The following is a 17,500-nucleotide window of genomic DNA, read 5'->3' on the forward strand; positions in this document are numbered from 1 at the left end:
TTTTACATGTTTAGCCCCTGACTGACCTGAAATAAAAAGTAGACTAAATGGGGAAGTTGGGAACAGGAGATAGATGAAGATAGATAGATAGATAGATAGATAGATAGATAGATAGATAGATAGAGAGATAGATAGATAGATAGATAGATAGATAGAGAGATAAAGTGCAGACACGTGTCCATGCGAGTGTTGGTGCGTGCGTGAGTTATATGTTGTATATGTATGTAACTGAATGTGTATGTGATTGGGTAGGCCTTTTATATGTCTTTGTCCGTCGCACGAGTGTGTATATATATGTGTGTATGTGTGTGTGTGACTGTAAGAGGTTGCAGAGATGCGTCTGTTTGCCATATTGTATTGTGAGTGTGTCTGTGTGCACATGCGCTGCTGGGTTAACGTCTGTTTACTGATGGCTACTGAACTAATGGTTGCTGAAATGAGACCCTAGCGGGTGGTGGGTATCTCTGTGTACATATTAGTGTGGATGTGTGTACGTGTGTGTATGTGCGAGTAATTATTCAGTTGCATGTGGTCATCTAAGTGTTGTGTATATGTGTGTGACTGCCTGCACGCATGTGTTTGTGTAGTTTAGGATATGCACAGGTTTGTGTGTGCGTATGTTTATCTGGATAGAAAAACATGTTTATCAAAGTATAATGTGAAAGTGTGTTCGTGCATTTGATACGCAGTCTTCAGTGTGCGTGTGTCGCCGTTTATGTGTTGTGTGCATGTTTGTGTGACTGCGTCTACTCGTGTATCTGCGTATATATCTGTTACAGGTCTCTGTGATTGTGTATATGTAGATGCAGAAATGGGTCTGTCATATTGTAATATGAGAGCCTTCATGTATTTGATATAAATATTACTTTGGTTTATGTCATTAATGGTTGATAATACGCACGTGTGTGAGGAAGAGTCGAGTATCTCTGTTTTTAGGGGAAAATGTTAGAGAAAGATGGTTGGTGAATTGATGTCGAACTAGATGTGGGCCTGGAGAGAAAAAGTAAAGCAATGTCCTCTACGAAGTTTAAAGTTTGCCTATTCATTGTGTAAGCCAAGTGAACACTATGTCACGTCGTGTTGAGATGTCTGTGTCCGCGTATCGGAAATAGTGATAGACACAGGTTCTATTTTGAGGTGGCTGCCAGGAAGACGCTTCATAAATTGGTACGCAAAATGGTGGCCAGATTGACCCATATAAAAGGTGACGCAAAGCAAGCATTGTGATATGTGGATGTTATCTGATCTGAGACACAAATATTTCCAGACATTTCCTAAGGATACTTTATCGGCATAAAGAATCTACAGACGTAGATAATATTTTTTGTGTCTTGGCAAACAGATGTAGTGGTGTGAACATTTTAAACCTAAACTGATGCTCCCATCTCTATGTATGCACACACACACACACACGTATATATATGTATGTATATGTGTGTCTTTATATGTATGTATGTATATATATGTATGTATGCATATATATATATATGTATATCTATCTATCTATCTATCTATCTATCTATCTATCTATCTATCTATCTATCTATCTATCTATCTACATACATATGCATACATACATATATATACACATATGCACACGTAAATACATACGTATATATGTAAATATAATATACATGTGTGTATATATATGTATATCATTATACACACGCACATACATACATACATGCATTATATATATATATATATATATATATATATATATATGTTGTTGTACTTGGGGATGGTCATATTGCCAGTTTAGCCAATAAAAACACACGCACTGTATATTTGGTGTTAATTTGCTTCAGCTTTATATTACATTAATCTTAATCTTATTTCGGCCAGAGTTCTTTCGTCACACTTCTGTGACCTCATCAGTGGTCCTTTGTTTCCTTCTTTCTTATGTGTGTCTCACCTTGCTAACTATCAGCCATTTTGTATATATATATATATATATATATATATATATATATATATATATATATATATATATTGTTCTCATCACATGCGTATTGTTCTCATCACGATCTCATCACATGCGTAGCCTCATTACTCCTAGTCTTTCACGTCGCATGGAACCATAAGTGGTCAGACAAACTAACCGAATGATTTATTGGTGGAGAGATTTATCAATCGATTTAACTGGTTAATTAACGAACTGAATTAGTATAACAAGTGAAATGCAAATCGTGGCTCTGTTTTCAGTGGTGATAGGCTCTTCTGCAGACAGTATGTCTATCTCTACATCTGTCTAGATGTAGATTTATCTTTCTATGTATGTATGTATGTATCTATCTATCTATCTATCTATCTATCTATCTATCTATCTATCTATCTATCTATCTATCTATCTATCTATCTATCATCATGGACGGACGGTAGACACATCGGCTTCCATGTAAGTTGCATTTTTCACCTCTTAAAAGACCTATTTTGTTTTAAAATTTTGTATAAGTTGTGTATAACACAAAATACTTCGTGAACATATATTTTTCAAAACGGAAATAGCTCTATTTAGAGCCTTATTTCCAAAAATTCAAACATATCTTCCTCGTTCCTAGCCATATTCTTTAAAACGAATATGGCTAAGGTTTTCAACGAGGCCGACTTCCCGCTCCTAATGCCAGAGGCGAAAACACTTAATGCCGTTCCGCATGAACGCAGACAAGTGATGAAGAAGAGCAATGATTCTGAGTCAACTGCTGCTGCCTCAACCACCACCACTACCACCATCACGTGTACAAACTCTGCTGCTACAGCAGTCTTGCCTGCCACCGTCACCAGTGACAACAACAACAATAACGACAAAGACAACAACAACAACAGCAACAACAACGACAACGACACAAATGTTCTTGCTAACACGACCACTGTCCTCACCACTGCTACTACCAGTGACAATAACAACAGCAACAACAACAGGACACCGACCTTCAACACCAACACCACCACTACTTCGACAAACTCTGCCGCCACTACCACCACCTTTGAACCTGGCAGTACCAACACCACTGTCAATACCACCATCAACAACCACAAGACGAACAAGATAAACAACACAACAAACGCCACAAACAACATATCTGCCAGCATCACAAAAACAAATTTTGCCGATGCAACGAAAGAAAAAAGAACAATATTAACATTCACCCAAAAACAAATCAATGACACAAAATCCCTTCTCACGAAAGAAGGTGACACTGTACAAATACACATACCAAAAGCAATTATTGAAAATACAAACAAGAAGCACATATCATACAGACTTATCAACAAGAAAACGAAGCGACCGGAGAATTTCTCCACCCAAAAAATTGAGATTTGTCTCAAACCGATATGGCCCTTTCAAAGTCATGTTACTTGGGGACGAAAATTTGCCACGGTCCTAGTACGCTTTAAGAGCGAACAGTTAGCGAAGGAATTTTCAACACTCTCTCTCCACACAGATGACTTGGTGATGATACCGAGTTATCTTGGACAGAGAGTGACGAAGGTGACAGTAAAGAATGTCCCTTCACAAATGGAAACACAGTGGATAGTAGGTTCTATATGCCTCGAAATGGAGGAGGCAAATATATTAGAAATTGCTACTGCAGAGGAGAAAAACTGGGAAGGGGGAAAAAAAGTCGAAGTCCTCCTCCACATCACTGAAGAGGAGTGCCAAAAGATCCCCACACACATCCAACTGGCAAAGGACCACAAGTTATATGTAGTGGTGGAAGGAAGGCGACCACGTTGTTATGTATGTGGCAGCGAGGCACACCTCAAGGACAGTTGCCCAACCGCCGCCAACCAAAAAAAGCAACAAGGGCAACCACCAAAACCCGGAAAAAAAACCCTACTACCAACACCACCATCAACAATCAAAACAAGAGAAACACAAGCAACACTGGCAACTGAGAAGACAACAGCATCTGCAAAAACAACAAGTGAGGAAGCAGGGGAAAAGAAAGAAAATTCCAAGACTGTTTCCCCCTCCCCCACATCACACACACCTCACACAAATAACAAGCCATCAGCACCAACAAAAACAGCAACACAACCACTCACACAAGCACACACAGACGCTCACAATTTGCCCCTACCCCCTTCCGATTCCTCAGAACCTTCGTCGGAAGATGAAAGTAATGAGGAATGGCAAATAGCCCAGAAAGGAAGGAGGAAGAGGAGCAAGAAAAGAAAAGCAAACACAAACAAAGCAGGGAGATACACAACTCCCGAAAACACTCCAGACACCAACACAAGCACACACAACTACAACACAAGCAACAAAACCCCAAAAGCAAGTACACACACAATGCTCACTGCCATCAACACAAAAAACTCAGAGTTGATGGAATACATCAACACAAAAACAAACATAACAAACGAAGACATAAAAACCAGCAACCACCCATACACAACACCGCCAGAACACATCAAAATACTACACATAACACCAACCCTGCACCACACACTAAAATCTATTTTTCCAAAGGCAGTTGGCAAATGCCAAAAATACCTGGCGAAAAAACTATATAGTGATCTCCTCGAAGAAAACCCGAAGGAGGAGACACAAAAACTCTCAAACGGTAAGTGACTCTCTTTATAAAACTTTAACACTCAAATCAAAATGATGCTCAAGATTGGTTGTGTAAATGCGCGTGGCTTGGGGTCCCCTTGGAAACAAGGGTACCTCCTAAATGACATAAAGTCACATAAACTAGAAATCATAGCCATAAGCGAGACCAGACTCCATGATCCGCGGGCCCTATCGTCCATGTTTGGCAGACAGTTTAACATTTATTTTTCTCCCTGTCTGCCGAGAATGGGCGGTAGTGGCACGGCGGTACTCTTTCGCAAGAGTCTGGATCTCGAAGTAAAGACAGTATTCATAGACCCGGAGGGTAGATTGGTTGTTCTGAATGTCGATGGCAGCGATGGGTGTGCTTTTCGACTCATATCAGTATACGCACCACCTTTAACAGGTAGGCCGGATTTCTTTCGACGTCTAGAAGTATTCCTAGGAACGTCTCGTCCTTTACTTTTAGTGGGGGATTGGAATGCTACCTTGGACACGCATCTAGACTATGTGGGCAGAGATAGGAATAGACGGGGATGCAAATGCCTCAAAGACCTGCTCAGACGCTTTCAACTGTCTGACAGGTACCGACTCGATTACCCGAATGCGCCAATGTGGACATGGACAAACCGCATCGGGTCGTCGAGATCGTATCTAGATAGAATACTGTGTAGGAGAGTAGATAGAGATAGCATAGGGTGTCCACAATTTCACATAGTCAGCTACACGGATCACAAACTTGTGACGTGTACGCTAGACTTAGATAAGACACATAGGCAGGGCTCCGGTTACTGGAAACTAAACGCGTCTTTCCCGTCGAGACCAGTTTTCAGAGACCGGATTAGCACGTTAGTAAAGAGGGCTTTGACAGGAGCCATCATCAATAACAAATGGTGGTTTGCCCTCAAGAGAGCAATAAAAGCAGAAGCGGTTAGGTATAGCAAAGCACTAGCCATAGACAGAAACAGAGTAGAGGGTGAACTAGTTAAGAAGCTAGAAGAGGCAATTAGAAGTGGCATCGCATCCGACGTTTTGGCGGCGAGGTTGGCCGTTGACCAACACTTCAACGCCAAACACGAAGGGTGCGTTGTCAGGGCTAGGATGCGTGCTCTAAGAAACGAAGGTGTTGGAGCCGCACGAGAGGCCCGGGTGGCGGAGGCGCAACAGGGCAACAAAGCCACCATTCGGTCTCTGGTGGACGAACAGGGGCGCGAACTGCTCGAGCCAAGCAAAATGTGTGAGGCCTTTCAGCGGCACTTTGCTCGACTGTTTGGGACGAATGGCGAGCGAGAACGCAGGGTGGACTTCAGTGCCTACCTGCACAGCCTGCCACGACTCTCGGCAAGAGAGGCGGAGTGCTGCGAAGGTGCCATCACGGCGGCGGAAGTGAGGGACGCGATGGCGGGATGCTCGAGGGACAAATCTCCGGGTTTGGATGGTCTGCCCTACGAGCTTTACAACTGTAAGCCAGACTTGTTTGGAGACGTCTTGGTGGCGGTGTACTGCAACTGGCAGCAAAACGGGAGCATTCCCGGTTTTGTGAGTCGAGGAGCCGTAACGCTGCTGAAGAAAGATCCAAACAAGGGGGACGTCATAGATAACTTTAGGCCCATCACTCTGCTCAATGCAGACTTGAAAATTTTGGCCAAGGTGTTAGCCAAGCGGTTGGCGCTTGTCATCGAGAAACTGATCGGCAAGGCGCAAACGTGCGCGGTGCCGGGCAGGAGCATCCATGACAACCTCCATCTGATGCGCTACATCATAGAGAGGGTAGTTAAGGAACCTGGCATGGGTGGGGCCCTGATCAATTTAGATCAATCGAAAGCTTTCGATAGGGTAGACCATCAATACTTGGAGGCTGTCCTCATAGCAGCCGGCTTCGGTCCCATTTTCCGCGGCTGGATGGCTGCCTTGTACAGAGGCATCCGTTCGGTAGTTCGCGTCAATGGGCATCTATCAAGACCCTTCGACATTGCACGTTCGGTCCGTCAGGGATGCCCCCTCTCGTCGCTTCTGTACGTGTTGACTCTCGAGCCACTACTGCGGAAGCTGGCGACGCTGAGGGGCATCCCGCGAGAGTTGGGATGCGGGACGAGCGTGTCGGCATACGCGGACGACGTCACCGTCATAGTGTCTAGCCAAAAGCACATCGAGCTTGTCGGCGAGACACTGAGAGACTACGAAGCGGTAACGGGAGCGAAAATCAACCGGGATAAGTCAGTGGGCTTGCGGCTCGGCACCTGGAGAAGCAACCCCATGCCGTCAAGTAGCGCCTCCGTCGTGGGACGTTGGACTGACGGTCCGGTTGAGATGCTCGGGGTCTGGTTTGGTCCAGACCTCCAAACGGAGAAGAACTGGGACGAGATAACGAGAAGGGTGGCCACTCTAGCCCGGCAATGGGCCGAGAGGAAGCTTTCCCTGAAAGGTCGGGCGGAGGTGGCGAACACGTACATCGCGTCCGTCATCTACTACCGCCTAACCGTCGTTCCTTGTCCCGACCCTACCATCACCAAACTGGAGCGCATCCTCTTCCGCTTCTTGTGGAAAGGAAGCGTTCCGATGGTTAGGCGATCCGTTTGCTGCCAACACCCGTTAAAAGGAGGACTGGGCATGCCGTGGTTGATGATGCGCAGACACACGCTGAGACTGCGACATCTCCGGCTCTACGTAGACAGCGGTGAACAGGTGTGGTCACCGTTTGTGCGGCGCGCTTTCCCGCAGCTCGTCTCCATGACCGAACTGCAGTCATGGATCAAGAAGAGGCCGAGGAAGGGCGAATGGCACCGCGAGTGTCGCGCTGCTCTTCGGCAACTCCAACAACCCGGGTCAACCTTGAGCGACTGCACCACAACTAACGCATTCTATAGTGGATTAGTGGAGGGAAGGTACGACGACGATCTCGGGGCGAACCTGGGCGTCGACGAGGAATACCTGACCCGCCTGTTTAAGACGACCTTCGGGCCGGGACCTATGGACAACTTCCAGAGATCCCTGGCCTGGCAGTGCTATCGAGAAGCACTACCCGTTCGGGATAAGCTCTACAGGCATGGCTCGAGAAACACGGGGCCGACCTGTCCGAGATGCCGGCAGAGCGACGAAACCGTTCTGCACGCACTCGTACAGTGTCCCACCATTTCCGAGCTGTGGGCTTACGTCGAACAACTGCTATCGCGTGTGGGACGAGTCGGTCTATCAGCCGAGTCTATCGTGAATATTGTCGCGCCTCCTTCCTTTAAACGGGAAGGAAGAGCTATTTTCATCGTACTTGTGGCTATGGCGAAAGAATGTGTATGGTGGACGCGTCTGAAAGGTCTAGAGACAAAGACTTTCCTCTCTGGGCAATCTCTCATCAACTTCTTCAAGTATCACCTGAAGAGGAAGTTGAGAGTAGAAAGGGAAGTCTTGTCTAGTGAATGCTTCAAAAAAAGATGGGTGAATGTAGCAAGGATGGCACGTGTGAACGACGGAGCCATCTTGAGCATAACCCTATGAACAAGAAAAAAAAAAAAAAAAAAAAGGCAAAAGAGAGTCACTTACTGTTATAGTTTCTTCAATGAGAATATTGACCAAGGTTACCGTGGTCTTTTCCGTGGGCTTTTCCTTCCACGGCTAAACCTAAACTGTCCTCCCCTCTTTTTACACGAGAACATTACTGTGTGATACACGATCCCTATTGATCGGCCTTTCCTTTTCTTTTTTTTCGATCCCTTTTGATCGAACTGCCCCTTTTTCCCTTCCTACGATCCCTTTTGATCGACACCACCAATTTTTTTTTTTTTTTTTTTTCCTTCCTTCCCCCTCCCAAAAAGAAAAGCTCTACATTGTATTTGTCCCATCTTCGTTGAGCCCTGTGTGGCTAATAAAAGAAATGTATCTATCTATCTATCTATCTATCTTCAGTGTGCGCGTGTGTGCGTATATTAATATACTAATACCGAACCGTGAGAATGACTGCTCAACACCACGTTGGAGGATAAATATCCTTTATTTGTGGGCCAACAAGGCTACCGTTGGTTTCATGCCGAGAAAAATCCAAGCTGGGAACGAGCACCAACGTCCCATGTGGCAGGCTTGATAAGTGCTGAGATTTCTCTCGGCCTGGAACCAATAGTGGAAATAAAGTGGTATATGCAACACACACACACACACACACACATACACACGCACACACACACACACACACACGCACACACACATATACACACACACACACACGCATATATATATATATATATATATATATATATATATATATATATATATATATATATATATATATATATATATATATATATATATAAACATACACACATGCATATATATTTATTTATAGTTATATAATTATATCTAATTGTAATAAAGTGGGAGTGTTTATAGTAGTAAACTCAAGCTGTCTGACTCATTTTTTATTGACCAGTGTCCAAGTCAGATAGAGGAAAAGACATGCTTATCAGATCTTCTGAGCTTAATAGTATCTAGTTGTTTTGTTTCATGTCAAGATAGAATTAATCTGTGATGTCGTTAAGTACAACCCAGTAAATAGAGGAAGACAAAATGAATGAACTCGAAGTCTAAAAAAAAAATTCAATATCTTTTAAGAAAAACAGTATCCAGTGAATAATATATTAGTTCCACTCTCTAAATTAAGTAAAATTACATGATCTAAAATAAATAAAATAAAATATAAAATAAAATAATATGATGACTAAATAATCAATTCCATATCTCTCAGTTTGTAGATAATCAAATATATTTCAGATACGAAGGAGTATACGCTATAGAAGTGCAGCTAAGAAAATAAAATTAAAATTATTGTATTTATATAGTGTTAAGGCACACTAATAATTAGTATACATAACTAGGAAAGCTCGGAAAGTGTTGCTAAATAAATGTTAGCAACGTAACGTTAACTTATTCCGCTTATTTATTACGTTAGAGTTGCAGTTAAGTATTTGCAGCAGATTCTCCAGGCGTAAGTTATACATAACATTCCTTTCATTACACAGTAAGGCACTGAGCGCCACCTGTTATTATCTCCCTTTCGATATAGCATCAAATACCGTCTTTCAGCATGAAAATCAAAAAAAAAAAAAAGCCTTTTCGATGTGTTGAGTATCTTTCTTTCATTTTATCCTGTTTTTGTTTTCTTCTTCACAAATAGAGTAGCTTATCACCACCACCACTACCACCATCATCATTATCATGACCCTTCTTCTTCTTCTTCTTCTTCTTCTTTAGGTGGCGACCTGGCAGAATCGTTGGCACGCCGGGCGAAATGCCAAACGGTATTTCATCAGTTTTTACGTTAAGTTCAAATTCCGCCGAAGTTGATTTTGCCTTTCGTCTTTTCAGGGTTGATAAATTAAGTAACAGTTGCGTACTGAAGTCGATCTAATCGAATGTCGCCCTCCCCCAAAATTCGGCCCTCGTGGCTAGAGTAGAAAAAAAGATAATAATAATAATAATAATAATAATAATAATAATAATAATAATAATAATAATTATTATTATTATTATTATCAAGGCGGTTAGCTGGCAGAATCGTTGGTACATCGGGCAAAATGCTTAGCGGCATTTCGTCTGGCTTTACGTTGTGGTATTAAATTCCGACATTCATCCTTTCGGGGCTCACAAAATAATTACTACTTGATCCCTGGGCCCTTCCCCCAAAATTCTTGGCCTTGGGCCAAAATTTGAAGCCATTATTATTATTATTATTATTATTATTATTATTATTATTATTATTATTATCATCATAATTCAACTATCTGCTTCGACGTAAATCACTTTTATTGTGCAATCATTAAGACGAGGAGTTCATGTTTCTTGTTTGCAAAATATATAGTCTATAAACCGGTTGTGTGATGGAAAGTATTCTCACAATGGATAATATTTCGTATGAATATTTTAAGTTCAGCTCGTCTACTTTTACGTATGCGTTCAAGACTCAAGTCATATATTATTCAACGTTCGTCTGATAAAGCGATTTCAGGTATGTGTGAACAGTGTAAAATCATATCGTGTGCGAATGATATACACATATACACTTGCCTACATACAAACACAGGTTCGCACACGCACACACACACCGACACCACATATGTATATATATATATATATATATATATATATATATATATATATATATATATACTTTGCTTGTGTGTGGATTTGTGTGTGTGTGTGAGAAGTGACCGGTCACATATGTATATATATATATATATATACATATACATATATATATGTATATATATATGTATATATATATATATATATATATATATATATATATATATATATATATATATATATATATATATATATATATATATATATATGCATGTATACTTGTATGTATGTAAGCATACATGTATACACACACACACACAAATCTATATATATATAAATTTTATATATATATATATATACGTGTGTGTGTTTCTCTATTTGTGTATCAATATGTATATACCTATATACGCATAAACAAACACTCGCACACGCACGCTAAGCACAGATATGTAGGTATATATTGGCAATCGGGTAAGTGACCATCTATACAAGTCTCACTTTCACCAAGATCATGTGCAGATCACTTAACTGACTCAATCAGTTAAAAGTAGTTCAAATGTGGAAGGGAAAAAGTGGAACGAAACTGGAACGAAACGTCTGGCACAGCTCTTACCAAATGGGTTTATAAAAAAATCTCATAAAAAATAGAAAAGAAAAAGAAAAAGAATTACTGAATTAGGAATTTAAAAAATCGTAGGGACAGCTTAGGAAATGTCAAGTAGTTTTACATTAATGCTGAAAAAACAAACACAGAAAAGAAATATTTTGTTGGTAAAGTGTTTTTTTTTTGATAGAGTATTCTATCTTTTAGTTTCATACAAAGTATATCATGCACACGGACACACTCATGTGTAAACACATACACACACACACACACACACACACACGCACACTATAAATATATATATATATATATATATATATATATATATATATATATATATATATATATATATATATATATATATAATGTGTGTGTGTATGTGTGTAATTTTTACTTTTACCATTTATGAACTCCGCATACGATTTCTACGTTAACACTTATGAACTGAGAAGGCGAGCTAGCTGAAAACTAGGCAGCCGAGTGACAGTCACTGACGAGCATTAAACAAATGTGAAATCACTGATGATCTGGCTATGTTGTAGGATTTTGTAGGGATTTTGTAGGATTTTGTAGGGAGCTTACCTCCCTTGTCAGTCACAAGATAAGTACTTTCTCGTGGCTATGAGTTGTTTTGACTCTTATTTCTAGCAATTCTGGTACTAACTAGTACCCTAGTGCCTATCGGTTGTAAATTGCGAGTAACCCACCTTTATTATTCATATATATATATGTATATATATATATATATATATATATATATATATATAATTATTACAAATTAAAAGGGTAACGGTTTATCAATTTATTAATTTATTAATAAATCAACAATTAATCATTTTTACCAAGCCCTAATGCTATCTGTTGGTGTCTCAGCTTTTTTAGCTGCTATTTCTGAACTTCGGTATGTGGTGAAGCAAATATTTGCTGATCCCTTAATTATGTTTATATATATATATATATATATATATATATATATATATATATATATATATATATATATATATATATATATATATATAAGTTTATGAGAGGTAATGGTGTCAATGAAACCCAATGGTGTCAGGTAATGCTGAGTAAGTGCTGTGGACAGACTATAGTTAAGCTCCAGGTGCGGTGATTATGCTAATGAGGAGACCAACGTAGGTCATATATCAGCATATCTATATATATAAATTTTCAGAATGAGATAAAAAACCATTATTCAGGCAGAATGGTATAGATATAAAATTCCAGTACCTTGTGAGTAAGTTCCACACATCTATTTTAATTCCTCCACTTTACTCTCTATTTCATATCTTATCTAGAATAACTGTTGCTTAACCATTTTCTCACAACGTCTCCGATGAAGGGATATATAAAATATCCCAGAAACAGCTGTAAGACCTATATATAAATGTTCTAAAATCTTTCCCAGTCTTGGATTTTTATCTCATTAAAAAAAATTTATATATATATATATATATATATATATATATATATATATATATGTGTGTGTGTGTGTGTGTGTGTGTGTGTGTGTGTGTGTGTAGGCGCAGGAGTGGCTGAGTGGTAAGAAGGTTGCTAACCAAACACATGGTTCCGGTTTCAGTCCCATTGCGTGGCACCTTAGGAAAATGCCTTCTACTATAGCCCCCGACCGACAAAAGCCTTGTGAGTGGATTTGGTAACTGAAAGAAACCCGTCGAATATATATATATATATATATATATATATATATATATATATATATATATATATATACACGAATGTCGCTGTATTACAAGTGCATATCATAAACACACATCTATACATACCTACAAATTACATACATACAAGTATATACGTATACAGACATACACACACATACACACACACATGTGTGTGTGTGTGTGTGTGCATAATGCTAATTCACTAGCAGCTGTAGTACAAAGAACAGTGTTTTTTTCATATCATGTAATCCCATCTGTTCTGTGAAAACAGCAAAATATTCACGAGACATTACTGTTACTGATAGATTTGCATTCAATATGCATATCTAAAACTGAACTTTTATGAAAATATTTGTTTTATTTACAAGTATTTTTATATTCTTTATAAAACGATGCATCACTTAATTCAAATCTGAGTCTCTGAGTCTAGAATCAGACCAACACAAACATATCGGAATATATATATATATATATATATATATATATATATATGTGTGTGTGTGTGTGTGTGTGTGTGTGTGTGTGTGTGTGTGTGTGTGTGTGTGCAGACGGAGACATGCAGAGAGAAAAATGCACACACACGCATATGCATATGTGTATATAGTTTAAACTATATATATATATATATATATATATAAAGCGGGAGAGGGGGGCGGGGGAGAAGGATGGTTTACTCAACGAAAGTGTATGTATCTTGTGATTTCTGATATTTCCAGAAGGCGACAATCGGCAATTTATGTTGAAGAAATCTAGTCGATAAAATTAACCAGTGTTTCTCTTATGTACATGGTAGAATAGTGGTGTTTGCCTACGGCACCTACTGGTAAAGTGGCACCACTAAGTCTGTTGCCCAAAAGATAGAACTGTTTGCCCACGGCATTTTCAATACAGCTTCAGTCTGTCCAATTTTACTCATAGGATTTCGTCGACTTGTGACATTAGCTAAACTCACTTGCCCAAGGTGATTCGCAGTAAGATGAAATACGAAATCACGTAGCTGCAATCATGTCGCCATCTTAGACTGAAATTGTTTTATCGAACCCTGAAAAGGGAAAGGATATTTACACTTCAGATGTATTTTAACACCTTGCCTACAACAGCCACTTTTGTGTCATTTATTCTTTTCTACCAGTGGTTTAAGTTTTTAATAAATTACGCGTTTTTTAAAATTTTTATAAAACTGTATTTATATTCTCTGTATATTCACAATATTAATTATCACAATTATAAGCTGTCAAGGCGAGCTAACCCTAGGCAACCGGGTGAGAGCCACTGGCGAGTATTAATCAAGTGCGATATCACTGATGATCTGGCTATGGGTGCCACCCGCGACTCCCGCAGTAGAAAACGAATATTATACTCATTCTGTTTAAAGGGTGTCACCAATTATACACATTTGAAAACGTTTTCCATTATACCTCCGTTTATAGTTATATATTTTTTCTTTTATTAATGGCTTTTTTTCTACAGATTATATTCTAGACTTTATTATATGTCGTTCACGAAAATTATTTCATGGAGAGCAGCGCAACAATAATAATGGAGGTAATGACCTGTATCCGTCTTTCCAATTGTCTTTCTTCAGATTCTGTTGATTCAAATTGAAAACTATCCAAGAAATACAAGGAACGTGTTCTGTACATTTCCTAACATTCAAACAGTGTCGTTTGAACCGCAGCAATATAAGGCTTCATAAAAGAAACATCACCAGAGTCACGGAGATTCTCATGGTGTATTAAAATATAGCGTGGGTAGTTACCGGGGATTTTCATCACAGGCAAAGTGTTTAAAGAGAACGTAAAAGGCATAACTAAATACAGACAGGTAATTTAATTTCCTGGTCTAGCAATTCTGCCTCAAACGGACTGTATCAAATGAATTGTCTCTACAATGTTTCCATCCATGGTCTGTTACACATCGGTTTGTACTTTGGCCGTTCCTGAAGCATGTAAATCTCTCTGTTCGGAATGGTTCTTTGTCTCATGCGTAATCGTCTATAGGACCGCTACATTTAGTTGGCGAATATATTTTACGATTCCATACCGTTACTGTTTATCTTATCGCTCAGAGATTTAGTATAACTTATCTCTCTCTTTTACGAGATCAGTGGCAGTGTGTTATTGGCCAGCTGGAGAAGTCTTTCTGGGTCCATCACATTCAGTTGGCAAATACATTTTACGATATATATATATATATATATATATATATATATATATATATATATATATATATGCGAGTAAAAATAAATACAAAAAAAGAAAAAAAGGGGTTTTGTATGATTGTGTATAGAGGAATATATTATTTTGTTTAAAAGAGTTCCAGCACTGTCTGTTTTTTATGTTTTATTTATATTCCTGCAAAACCAATGTGGGATATAGAATATGAAATATACAATATATAATATAATATACAATATATATAAAATAAAAATGGATGGTACTATGAAATAAAGTATTGAATGTCTTATTGAATAGATGAAATATTGAGTGTTCAATAAAAAGGATTACATGGCCGGTATATATATATATATATATATATATATATATATATATATATATATACAGGGTGTTCACAAAGTCTGGGTACGTGGGGATTAACACATACCTTAAGAAATTATTATTTCTTGTATATAATTATGCTATGATTTTATTTACTCCATGTACCCAGACTTTGTGGACACCCTGTATATGTATATATATATGTATATATATACCCTGGCATCTTTTTCAAACTTACTTTCACTGTCTCTCTCACTCGCTTTCGTTCTCTGACTTTCATGTATGCATACACACATGTACGCACACAGACCACATATACACACGTATATACATATACGTGTGTATATGTATACTTGTATAAAGAGCATAATTACTTCTAGAGTCAGTGACCCTGACTTGAAGTAAATACGTGATTTCTATGAATCTATTAGTCTCAGATTTGAATGTAACAAATATACTTGAATAAAAATTAATTTTTAGATGTGAATAATGAATGTAAATCTCTTAATAACACTTGCGATACGTGAAAATTTCCATGTTTTAAGACAACAGATGACAATTCGTAATAGAATATAAAATTTGTCTGTTGCTATTTCAGTATCTGAAACACACGCACACACACACACACACACACACACACACACACACACACACACACACACACATGCATACGGAACACACGCACAACGAACACGCACGCACGCACACACTCACAAACACGCACAACACAAATACACACACACACATACACACACACACGCGCGGGCACACATACTTTCGCGCACATACAGACGTGCATGTAGCTGGCATTGCCAGTAAAGTAAAATGTTTTTACTTCGCAACTACATGGTCGAAGGTTCAGTCCCACTGCGTGGCACATTCGGCAAGCATCTTCGACTATAAGCCTACGTCAAGTATCTGAAATACACACACACACGAGTGGATTTGGTAGACGGAAATTGAAAGAAACTCGTCGTATACAAGTACACACACACACACACACACACACACACACACACACACACACACACACACATATTGGCCTGGCAAGTAAGTTCCCGCGGTTTTTTAAAATTTTAATTTTTTAAAAGGTTTAATAAAAAATAACAACTAATTTATCAATAATGCATTCAGCATTGTTGTTTACAACTTCTTCCCAACGTTCAACAATGTTTTCAATACCCCTTTCGTAGAAATCATCCGATTTAGACTCGAAAAAATGATCCAACCAAGCTCTCAATTCTGCATCATTGTTGAACGAAACTCCGGGCATAACATTTGAAAGCGATCGAAAGAGGTGGAAATCCGTTGGTGCCAAATCAGTTGTGGTAGCACTTCCTAGCCATCCGTTTGAAGGGCTTCCTTGGTCATATTGGCGAAATGAGGGCGGGCGTTGTCGTGCAGCAGACGTACTCCATGCTGATGATTAGGTCTTTTCTCTTGAATAGCTGTGTTGAGTCGTTCCATCTGTTGAACGTTCCGCGTTGACCGTTTGGTTCCGTTGACGCAATTCGTAATGGATAATCCCTTCCCAGTCCCACCATGCGCACAACATCGTTTTACGCTGATGAAGATCTTGTTTCACGCGTGGTGTCGTTTGTTTATCAGGGCTAAGCCATTCCTTACGCTGCTTCATATTGATGTACAGGCACCATTTTTCGTCGCCAGTAACAATTTGGTGAAGTAATCGTTGCTTGTGTCCATGGGTTGAGCGGTGACGAGCAAGCAAACCAGCGAAGATTGTGGCCCGTTGATTTTTGTTGTTGTCACTTAAAGCATGCAGAAACCATGCTCCATACTTCTGAACCTTTCCCACCAAGTGAAGATGCTTCTCTATAGCAGTGTGGGAACATTCCATTTTCTCTGCCAGTTCTCTTGTCGTTTGACAAGAATTTTCGTGCAAAAGTTGGCTTAATTGCTCTTCATCGAACTCAATTGGATGGCCAGAACGAGGCGCGTCTTTGAGGTCAAAATTTCCATTTTTGAACTTGGCATACCAATCACGAGCGGTTCTTTCAGCTATGGCGCCCTCTCCATACACAGCACAAATGTCGCGAGCAGCTTTTGCGGCTTTAGAACT

The 17,500-nt window shown here is 39.3% G+C and overlaps 1 protein-coding gene across 8 annotated transcripts in view; it reads left to right on the forward strand.

Annotated features, from left to right (window-relative positions):
- LOC106873642 (ras-related protein Rap-2a) overlaps positions 1 to 17,500 on the forward strand; it is a 263,389-nt gene that overhangs the window by 165,740 nt on the left and 80,149 nt on the right. For 3 of the 8 annotated variants that reach the window (XM_052969069.2, XM_052969066.2, XM_089353414.1), the window contains exon 2: positions 9,800 to 9,846. The exons of the other annotated variants lie outside the window; for them this stretch is intronic. The gene's annotated coding sequence lies outside the window, so the exon portion shown is untranslated. The remainder of the gene's footprint in view (positions 1 to 9,799; positions 9,847 to 17,500) is intronic. 8 annotated transcript variants of the gene reach the window in all.

The sequence above is a fragment of the Octopus bimaculoides genome, chromosome 6 (genome assembly GCF_046866305.1).
Source record: "Octopus bimaculoides isolate indiv1 chromosome 6, ASM4686630v1, whole genome shotgun sequence".
Lineage (NCBI taxonomy): Eukaryota > Metazoa > Mollusca > Cephalopoda > Octopoda > Octopodidae > Octopus > Octopus bimaculoides.